The 11991-nt window shown below is 37.0% G+C and overlaps 1 non-coding gene across 1 annotated transcript; it reads right to left on the bottom strand.

Annotated features, from left to right (window-relative positions):
* Positions 1-7006: 7006 nt before the first annotated feature.
* Positions 7007-7112, bottom strand: LOC128281219 (small nucleolar RNA R71). The gene has a single exon (XR_008271432.1). It is a non-coding gene; the product is annotated as a small nucleolar RNA R71 (small nucleolar RNA).
* Positions 7113-11991: the final 4879 nt, after the last annotated feature.

Below are 11991 nucleotides of genomic sequence, written 5' to 3'. Positions count from 1 at the left end.
TTAGCACCCTCGCAATGCCCAAAATTGGTACCAAATTGAATAGTTTTCTGTCTTAATGTCAAAAATTTGAAAGGATTTAAAAATAGGATCCCTTTTTTTAAAACCGGAATTATTTAAGTTGAAAAATTGAGATTCCTTAGCTCCAAAAGAATACAAATATCACATCCAGCATGATAGGACACGATATTCTTAAACTCTCATAACTAAAATCATCTCGTGATTTACAAAATATATTTAGAAGGATACTTTAGGCATTTAGACATACGGGAAATCGCAACCCAGCATGTTAGGGCACTATTTCCCGAATTCCTAAATACAAAAAACATTGCCTCATTTTAGAAAAACTTTTGGATAAAATATGACAATTAAATGAAATATATTTTTTAAATAATGATTTGAGTAAAATTCAAAAATTATTTACTAAGAGTAGTACAAGAAAAATTATTAAAAAATGAAAGAGTTTGATATGATACTAAAATTATTAAAAAATTAAAATATATAAAAAAAATCAGGGAAACATGGATTAAATCAAAATAAAAAGGGTTGAAAAATGAAGATGAACAAAGAATAAAATAAGAACAAACCGTAGAAAATAAGAACGCAAGTGGGAGAGAAATTTGAGTGAAAGCTCTCAAAAATTTTTATTGTTTCCCAAAACTCTAGTGTGTTTACAATGAAGGGAGAGGCCTTTATTTATAGTTGAACCTCTTCAAATCCAACGATACAAATTAATTACATCAACGGTTAAGATTAAAAGGTATCTACAAATTAAATCTCTAAGATTACAAAATCATATCTTCTAAGATTGCATATCATATCTAAGATTGCAATCATATCTAAGATTTCATATCATATCTAAGATTGCATATCATTGAAGATTATATTTCCATTTGAGTCAAGCTTGTAAATGGACCTTAAATCTTTTCAAGTAATAGGTCATTCTGATCGGGCCAAATTATATTTGTAATTCTGGACTGAACTTGGACTTCATTTTTTTGGGGGGGTTTATTATTTTTGTTTTTGGACTTATTTTTAGGCCCGGGCAAAATTGAGTGTCTACATTAAGTATATCATTAATTACCTTTTGATGGCCGCTAAACTAACTAAAAATTCGACTAAGGCAAGCGCACCTATCGAACAGTAGTATAGTTATGGTGAGATCGGAAATATTGTATCCACAAAGACTAAAAGTACTAATAATTACTATATTTTTATTATCTAGCCTAAAAATTAAAGGTATGTTTTTAAACTAAGACTAATTATCTAATTAACTAACATGGCAGAGATTAAAGTTGGAAAATACTTTTGGAAAACCGATGAAGAAGACAATACCCAATGAAGAATCCAGCTAGACTTCACTTATTACTTCTGAATTAGACGATTTATTCACTTGACTTAATCCGTAGAAATCCCTTATTTATGTTATTATCTCTCCCGAGACTAAAAACAACTGACTCTAGGTTGATTAACTGAAATCCCTTTCTAATTAAAACCCCTATTGTCGCATTAACTCGTTCTATGGACTCCCTTATTAGATGTGACTCTAATCCGGCAGATTTATGTCGTCCTATCTTTAGGATTGCATGCAACTCCGCTTAATTATGGAGGATTTACTCTTAAACAGGGATTTTTGCTCTACTGAATAAGCACATCAAAACCTGAATTAATATCCTGAAATATTAAAACAAGGATTAAATCTCACAATTAAGAATAAGAATAAGTATTTATCATATAATTCAAATAGTAATAAGATCCGTCTTAGGTTTCAACTTCCCTAGGTATTTAGGGAATTTAGTTCATAACAATAGAGGAAAACATCTCAAAATTGGGACAACAACAAAACATAAATAAACCCAAAGAACTTCTAAGGAAATTGAATGGAGATCTTCAGTCTGAAAGGAGATCCTGCTTCCGAGCTGATTCTAATGGCTATTCTTCAAGTATTTTTTGCTTTGTACTCTGCGTGTCCCTTTTAATCCTCTTCTAGGGTGTTTATATAGACTTTGAAATGCTTCAAAACCCCACAAATTAGCCTTTTCGGAGAGAATTAAACTTGGGCTGGATAGGGACACAGTCGTGTGCCACGCCCATGTGAAGGTGCTCAAACCGTGTGTAATTCTGAGTTGGTTTTTAGTTGACACGGCCGTGACATACGGGCATGTGGTCTGTCCCGTGTAGAAGTGCCTAGGCCGTGTGAAATGCTGAAATAAGCCCATTTTGTCTGTTTTTGGCCCATTTCTTGGTCTTTTCACCTTCCTAAGCTCACCTAAGTATAAAACATGAATTTAAAGGTTTAGGAGCATCAAAGTTTATCAAATCTTATGATAAATCTTATGATAAATCATCCAAAAATATGTCAAGCATGGGATAAAAATATGTATATATTATGGTTTATCAAATATCCTCACACTTAAGCTTTTTCTTGTCCTCAAGCAAAATCCTCAACTCATAATCAAAATAAATTCTTCTCAACTTATAATTCTCATCAATAATGATTCGAAATGATCCGCAAATAATCATACATTGAGAATTCAACTAAAATAACATTAAAGTTTCAAACAATCCAAGTTGAGCGTTTTAATCATAAAAATCATAGGTATCTCCCCTTATCTAAATAATTACCTTTAATTCCAAATTGACAAGAGATGGCATCCTCTCTAAAGATTCACTCAAATCACTCAAAGTGTTTAAGGTTCAATAATTAAGCACTCAATAGTCAAACATGAAAACTTATTACCATAGGCTTGCATGAAAATCAAATCTCCACCACTATAAAGGCTAAAAAGAGGGTTAGAACCGAGATTAATTTAATAAGTTACCAAACTTAGAATAATAAAGCTAATTGCTGAATTACAAACAATTTCCAGAATTAAGACTATCCAAAACTAATGAAATGAGCTTTCTTTTCTCGAAATAATAACTTTAACTTATCCAAGCTCTTTATAACAATATGTAATTATATGAATATAAATATACATTTTTTTAAGAATAAGAACAAGTACAATAATGGAAAGTACATAATAAGAAATAATTCAGCAACTGGAATGAACGAACATTAGTTAGGTAACTAATCAAATCAAATCTCAATAAAAAGGAGTCAATGAAAAGGGAAAAATTCTTAACGAATCAAAAAGGGTTAAGTTATGGGTTAACATTAAGGAGAAAATCAAGAAACAATGGTTAAGGCTCAAAGAGGTTCATTAAGGGCCAATTATGTGAATAGGTTTTTATGGGGTAAGTGGGTTAAAACCTAAGTGCCTTTATCATCTCGGTATATTAAATCAATGATGTGGTCTCAACATGTATAATCAAAGCAAGTTCTAGAATAACAGATCAGTATTGACACATTCATAAGCAACAATAAAAGTGAACAAGAAAGGATATATGATCTAAAGGCTCATGATCTCACAAAAATTATGGCTTTTGATGTCAATCCTGTGAATTCAGAACTTCAAGATAATACCTCAATTCAGGGAAACAACCTAGCAATTTTAATTCTCAAAAGTCAACTTATCATGCTTGATTCTCAAATGTTTTAAGGTTAAACAATCAATGTACAATTACCTATGATTTAATTCAAAACATATCAACAAAAATTATAAATCAATCAAAATTCACTCTAATAATAATATGAGAAAATTATTTGAGAACGAGATAAAAATTCAGGGATTTTCTAATAAACATATAAATAACCTCTCCATACTTAATATGTACATTGTCCTTAATGTACGAAGATAGATAATAATAATATAAGCATAAAATCAAAAGAGAGGGAGAGAAGTGAAACTGCCCTGAATTTTTTTTTATGAAATCCTTGGAATAGTGACAGCTAGAGTTGTAAATAAGGCTAATGAAAGGCATGATTCTGAGTTACTAATAAGAAAATAAACACCACTGTGGAAGAGAATTAAGGGATTACTTGATAATAACCATAAAGATAAGCATAGTTCAAAATATAAAACAAAAAGCTTCAAAAAATAAATAAAACAAAAATAAAAAAAATAAAAGAAATGGACTCAGAGGTCCTCATCATCAGAAGCGTCAGCGTCACGAGGTGGTGGTAGTGGAGGCGAGATGTAGAAGTGCTAGCAGATCTGCTACAGAGTTGCCTCAATGCTGTCGAACCTCGCAAAACACTATTGCTCGAAGCGAGTGAGTCACTCGGATATATCAGTCACAGTGGCAGCAGGAGGTCGGTTACTCGGTAGTGGAGGTGGGTGTGGGTCCTCATGAGGGAGAGGGATATCATCTGTAATGTCCCCTGGCTCATCTTGGTCATTAAAGTGAACGAGTCTGTACTGAGAGGGCACGAATCCACAGCGTCGGTCTATTATCCTCATGTGGATCATACTAGAAATTCTCTGAGGAGCCATCTGGCCTACAAGTGTGAATATCGATGACATCTCTGAAGTGTCGAAGAGGCCGAAGTGTCAAGCGAGACGAGTCACGTAAGGACCAAGACAAATGGGACCCCTCCTGTGGCGGTCTGTTTGATGGCGAAAAGCCAGCACTATGAAGTATGCCAAATCAAAGACGTGACCAATCGCCATGCTCCAAAGATAGTATGCGTCAGTAGTGCTTACAACTCATGTGCTCTCTCTCCTGCCCGTCAACGTATAAGCTAATAAGGCGTGGATGTATCATAGAGGCAGAGAAAGAGATGTTGCCTTCGAGCGACTCACGTCATAACAGATCTGACTAGCTGTGAGATCGGTCCAACAGCATGAAGGTGAGTAATGGATGTGACGGTGGAGGTGAAAAAAGTTATCGGCACCTATAAAATCATCGGTGTAGATGCCCAAACCTGCGCCAAACTCAGGGACGCTCATATGTTACACTAAGCCACCAAGTCGGAAAGTGATAGTACCAGCCTCGTCATGGGTATTCATCACATGTTGTAGATAGAAAGTAGTGAAAAACTCTAAGGTAAGCTCTAAATAGATGGGCTTGATAAATCATAATTTATACATATTTTATCGCCATGCTTAACACATTTTATGGATGATTTTCCCTTAGAATTGGTGAATTCGATGCTCCTAATGCCTTAATTTCATGTTTTATACTTAGGAGAGCATAAGAGAGCGAAAGGAACGAGAAACAGGGCAAAAACAGAGAAAATGGGCCAAAGTTCGAAATCAACACGACCTGGACTTCCTCACACAGGCAGACCACACGGTCGTTCCTATTTAATAGGCTCGAACACAGCCTGAAGTAATCGCACACGGGCGTGTCACACGGGCATGTCCCTGCTGAGCCCAAGTTGAGTCCAATTCGGAAAAGGTCAATTTTGAGGGCTTCTAGGAGTTCTAAAGCCTATAAATACACCCTAAAGGAAGAGGAAAGGACACACAGAAAGAAGGAGGCAGGGAACTGCTCAAGGAAAGGTGATTGATCCATCTCAGAAGCTAGATTCACCATCAAGACTGAAGATCTCCCCTCAATTTCCCTCCAAGAGTTTTGGGTTTTCTTTATGTTTTGTATTCATTATTCTACTGAGATGTTTTCCTTTTTAGTTATGAACTAAATCCCCTAAATACCTAAGGGGAATGAAACCTAAGACGAATCTTGTTATTATTTTCTGAATTGTATGATAAATATTTAACTTGTTCTTAATTATGTGTTCTTAATTCTTGTTTGGATATCCCAGGATACTGATTCAAGATAAGCTCTTATTCAGAGGAGGAATAGACCCTGTCTAAGAGTACATTTGTCATAATTAAGGAGAGTTGATTGCGCGCCTAGAGATAGGGTAACAAGTTTTGCCGGATTAGGGTGAAACCTAATAAGGGGATCTATAGATCGAGTTAATACAACCCTAGGGTGTTAATTAGAGGAAAGTCTCAATTATTCAATCTAGGGATTAGATGTTATTAGTCTTGAATAGGGATAATAACATAACTTAGGGATCTCTACAGAACAAGTTAAATGAATAAATCATCCGATTCGGAGTCAGAATAACAAGTGAAGTCTAGGTGGATTTTTTTTTAGGTATTGTCTTAATTCAATCATTTTCCAAAAGTAATTCCCCAATTCTATTTTCTGTGAATTCTTAGTTTAGATAATTAGTTAGTTAAAACAAAACCCCCTTATTCTTAGGCTACATAATAAAAAGACAGTCATTACTAGTACTTTTAGATCCTTTGGGTTCGACAATCCGGTCTTGCTAAAACTATACTACTGTTCGATAGGAACACCTGCCTACATCGTGATAATAGTTAGTTTCAAGAACGATTCATTATAAATATTTAAAACCTGTCACGAAAATCACGATCAAGTTTTTGGGGCTGTTGCCGGGGAACTAAGATATTAGGAACACTCAATTTTTATTACTTTAGCCATTTATTTTTCTTGCAAGTTAATTCTATTTTATTTTTATTATTTATTAATTTACTTTTTCTTTATCTTGGCAGGTTTTTATAGTTTATGACTAGAAGAAACCTATCAGGATCACTACTTTTTGACGAGGAAATCGATCGCACAATTCGCAAAAACCAAAGAGAAATAAGGTGAAGCTTAAGATACACAGAGAACGGGCAAGAGGACGATACTCAAACCTCAACCGAGGAGATGGCTGAAAACCAAGACAATCAGCTACCTCCTGCGATACCCGTTGAACTAGCAAATCAAAATCATGCTCCTCGTATTATGTATGATTATGCTAAACCTACTTTAACAGGAATTGAGTCAAGTATAGTTAGGCCTGCTATTGCTGCAAATAATTTTGAACTAAAACCTAACACTATTCAAATAATACAGCAATTTGTTCAGTTTGATGGTTTGTAGGATGAGGATCCAAACACTCACTTGGCAAATTTCTTAGAATTTTGAGATACATTTAAAATTAATGGCGTTTCTGACGATGCCATTCGTCTTCAGTTATTCCTTTTTTCATTGAGGAACAAAGCTAAACAGTTGTTGAACTCGTTACTACGAGGGTCAATTACTACTTGGGAACAAATAACAGAAAAATTTTTATTAAAATATTTTCCACCGGCTAAAACAGCCAAATTACGTAATGATATCTCTTCGTTTGTGCAGATGGACTTAGAAACTCTTTACGATGCATGGGAGAGATACAAGGACCTATTGCGAAGGTGTCCTCACCATGGATTACCTCTATGGTTGCAAGTTCAAACATTCTATAATGGTGTGAACCCCTCGACAAGGCAAATAATTGATGCAGTAGCCAGGGGAACCATCAACAACAAAACACCTGAAGAGGTTTACGAATTTATTGAAGAGATGTTACTGAATAACTATCAGTGGCAAGTCATGAGGACTAAGCCAACTAAAACAGCAGGCGTTTATAACGTCGATTCGGATGCTGTCAAACCAGGTAGAACTTCTAAATAAAAAGATTGATGGTTTACTTGGTTCTACCCAGGTACATCCAGTAATGAGGTGCGAGACGAATAGAAGAGGAGCATGCACAGAGTATCAGCCCTTCAACCCTAGCATCGAGGAGGAACAAGTTCAATACATGGGTAACAATAACTTTAGATCCCAAAATAACCCATATAGTAACACTTATAATTCAGGTTGGAGGAACCATCCCAATTTTTCGTGGGACGGTCAAGGCAATCAAAGACCACAACATCTTCCGGGTTTTCAACAACCACCCTATCAATAGGAAAAGAAACTGAACCTTAAAGAGATGTTGTTTAAATTTATCTCAGTGTCAGAAACCCATTTCCAGAACACCGAGACAGCACTTAAAAATCAACAAGCGTCAATTTAAGGGCTCAAAACTCAGATAGGCCAGCTTTCCAGACTAATCTCCGAACGACCACAAGGTAGCTTGCCAAGTAATACTGAACCCAACCCAAGGGAACAGCTCAACGCGATTAATGTTCAAGATAAAGAAGGATTCGTTGAGCCTGAGCTAGAATCGAGGCAAGAAACTGTGGTGAGCAAAGGTCAAGGTGAGGTAGGTTATAATAAAAACAAATCAGTAAATGTTGAATATAAACCTCGTGTGCCATACCTCAACGCGACAAGGAAAAACCGCTCAGATGAACAATTTGGTAAATTCCTTAAACTTTTAAAAAAATTACATATTAACTTAACGTTTATTGAAGCTCTATCGCAGATGCCAAACGCAATGAAATTTTTAAAGGAGCTTTTAACAAATAAGCGAAAGTTGGATGAGGCATCGCATGTTGAGCTAAACGCAGTTTGCTCAGCTATTGTACAGAATAAACTACCCAACAAACTAAAAGATCCAGGGAGTTTTACGATTCCTTGCTTAATTGGTAGTTTAGATGTTAATAATGCATTAGCTGATTTAAGGGCTAGTATTAACGTTATACCCTACAAAATGTTCAAACAATTAGGTCTTGGGAAACCCAAATAGACTAGGATGAGCATTCAATTAGCAGATAAAATTATAAGATTTCCTAGGGGTATTATTGAAAATGTGCTAGTTAAAATCGATAAATTTATATTTCCCGTTTACTTCATTGTTCTAGACATAGAGGAGGATAGCAATACTCATTTGATTTTAGGACGGCCCTTTTCAGCAACTGCTAAAACGATTATTAATGTTGGCACAGGTGAGCTCACACTCTGTGTGGGAGACAAAACAATCACCCTTCAAGCTCACAATTCTTGCAACACATCGGAAATTGAAGGTGATCGTCTAAACCATTCTACTAAAACTGACAATATGGTGCAACCTACTTTGCAGGAAATGGGTCTGAAGGAAGTACAAGAGCCATTCTCAAGCAGTAGCGGAGGACCTATGCATGAAAATCGAAGGCTACAAATCAAGGATCTAGATGAATGGCGGATGTATAAACCGAGAACACATGATAAACCAAAACTACGCCAGAACGAGCTCAATATCTTCCCAAATCAACTTAAGGTTGGAGATAAAGTATTATTAGATGCCGCAGATCCTCACATTGTCACTACCAAACCAAATGAAGAAATCCCTCTTACGGTACTTAGCATTTTCCCTTTCGGTACAGTCGAGGTAAGTCATCCCAAGTTCGGCACTTTTAAGGTAAACAACACCCATCTAAAACTTTATTTTGATGAGAATGATAGCAGGAATGAGGAGTATAAACTCCTCGAACCACCATGACCATTCAATGGAGAGGTAAGTCGAGCTTAGACTATAAATGAGCGCTTCTGGGAGGCAACCCGAGCACTAACTGTATTAACTTCTTTTAATTTTAGTGTTTAACACCTAACTTACTAACAGAGCTCTTGAATACAGGTTTTCCACATAGACACGACCAAGAACATGGGTGTGCTTAGGGCCGTGTGAAAATAGGGAAAAGATTTCCCCAAAACAGGCTATGATAAATCGCCACAGTCGTGCGACATGGTCGTGAGCGAAATTGCCAAAACAACACGAGCATGTGACACGCCCGTGCCTTGAAACTGTGGCTAAAACTGTCAAATTAACACTGTCGTGCGACACCCCCGTGTCTAGCACCTGTGGTCGAACCTGTTAAATTACCACGGGCGTGGGCCTACATACACGAGTGTGGGAGAAGTGAACGAAGTCAGGCACGGTCGTGCGACACGGCCATGTGCACCTACACGCCCAAGGAACACGGGAGTGGATCAATTGTCAGATGTGCCCAAATTCAAAATTCGAGAAACACACGGGCTGAAATTTGGGAACACGAGCATGTTCATCTTTCTATCACTCAAATTTTATTTACAAAACAAGTTATCATCTTTTTCATGTTCAAATTCTTACTCATTACATGATTTCTCTACTCCATTTGATTAGTTAGAAGTGAATATTCATGGTTAGGATAGTTGAAATATTCATGCCTCTTGTGTGGACATTTTTATTCATTCATATAGTATGTTGCATTTTATTCTTTGCCATTTTTACTTATATCACCATGCTAATGCCACAAAAGTATGCCATTGAAATTATTGTTTTAGTTAAACTTAGTAGTTGTGGTTGAACATATTTATGGATTTTCTTCCTCGAATTTAGTCATATTTTACCCTGTCTACTCATCAAGACGAATTGATAATTCCAATTACAGGTACCATGTCATCTTCACATGGTAAAAATGTCATTGTCCCTACTTTAAAGAAAAGGAAGGGAGCGTCATCTTCCTCGGGTCCTATGCGAAAATTTGTCACCTATTCCTGAGGTTCCCCATCAGGCCCCAAGAAGAACTTTTCCAAATACTCCGGGCCCGACCTTTAATTGCGGGCCGCTACATTGACTGGGCTACAGTAAGACAAGTTTAGTTGGATGATGTGATTCAGGCCCTCCTAACCACCGACCCTTGGGAGCTTTTCTTTGGGATCATCGAGCCAACATATCTCGAACTCACGATGGAACTATGTTCAACATTTCATTTTTAGACTGTAATGACGAACTACGATGATCCCAGCACGGTTCAATTTTGCCTAGGCGGATCAGTCCGCCAGCTAAGCGTCCTAAAATTGGGTACTGGACTGGGCTTATATATGGAGGAATTCAAGAAGGAGAATGACTTACATGCTCTCAACTGCCATATCCATCATTCTCCTTCACGGTGCTGGGATGCACTAGTACTAGGTTCAGCCACTTACAATCCTAGCCGCTCCAAGGCATCGGTTCTCCCTCCATCTTTGAGGTACCTACACACCATTTTGGCTCACACGATTACAGGAAGGTGAGAGAGCACTGGTGTCGTCAACACTCACGACGCCTACTTTCTATAGTGTATGTCGTAGGGCACGTCATCGACCTTGCCTATTTCAATGCCCTCGCCATTCAACACCAGACGGAGCGGCATAAGAAGGGGGTCATCTCTATTGGCCCCTATGTTACTCGGTTGGCTCGACACTTTGGGCTCCTCCGCACCGCGGCCCAAGAATCATCCTTGACCCTCATTGTCCAGATGTCTCCACAAGGCATCTCGAGCATACTTAGCATGAGGATGATCGAAATGTGTCGAGGAACCTACCCTCTTCAATATTGTCTCGCCCAATCTACCGAAGAGGAGGCCCCCAAGGACATTACTGATGATGTCTCCCACAACACGAGGACCCACCGTCTCAGCCACCACCACTCTCTCGTCCAGTTCATGCGGCGGCTTCATATGCTGACATTTCTGAGCGCCTCACATGATTCGAGCAGCAGTGTTTTCAATGATTTGACAATATTGATGCTACTCTACAGCAGATCTGTCAGCACTTCCACATCTCATCGCCACCCCTACCTCGCGAACCATCTAGCGATGAAGATGTTTAAAAACTTTTATTTATTATTTTATGTTTTTACTTTTATTTTATTTTAAAACTAATTTTTATTATTCTTTCATCTTATTTTTATTAGGATTTATAATTTCTAATTAACAATTTTGAATTTCAGCTATTTCCTACCAAGTAATCATTCTTCCTTATATACTTTCTAAAAGAGTTCCTGATGCTATCACAGTTATAAAAAGCTCCAAAGCACACTATTACTCAAGGACTCGTCACTCCACTGGGAAAGGTTCTCCACGACTGTTATGTCTTGCTCGACCACGACCGTAACCAATTTCAGATATAAAATTCTTTTGGCGCAGGACTTATGGACTAATGAACCTTTACCACTACCGGAGTATCCTCCTCCACCCTCACGCCGATTATTCTCTGAAACTCCAGTTCAAGGAAATTCATTCATCACTCAGGAAGTTTCACTTCTCTCCCTATCTTATTTTGACATTCTTTTCTATATATCTATCTTTGTACATTAAGGGCAATGTACATCTTAAGTGTGGGGGGAGGTATTCATTTCATTATTAGAAAAACCCCTGAATGACTGCCTTGTTCTCTTGAAAAGCTCTCATATCATATTTAGGATAAATTTTGATTGATATATCTTGAATTAAAACATAGGCATTTATGCATTGATTGTTTAAACTTTAAGACATTAGAGAATCAAGCATGATAAGTTGATTTTTAAGAATTTAAAAGATTAGGTTGTTTCCCCAAAGTTTAGGTATTACTTTGAGTTGGAATTCACAAGTTTTAAACATCAAAAAG

This window comes from Gossypium arboreum, chromosome 9 (genome assembly GCF_025698485.1).
Source record: "Gossypium arboreum isolate Shixiya-1 chromosome 9, ASM2569848v2, whole genome shotgun sequence".
In the NCBI taxonomy this organism is placed as follows: domain Eukaryota; kingdom Viridiplantae; phylum Streptophyta; class Magnoliopsida; order Malvales; family Malvaceae; genus Gossypium; species Gossypium arboreum.
This window is presented reverse-complemented; position numbering and strand designations above follow the sequence as displayed.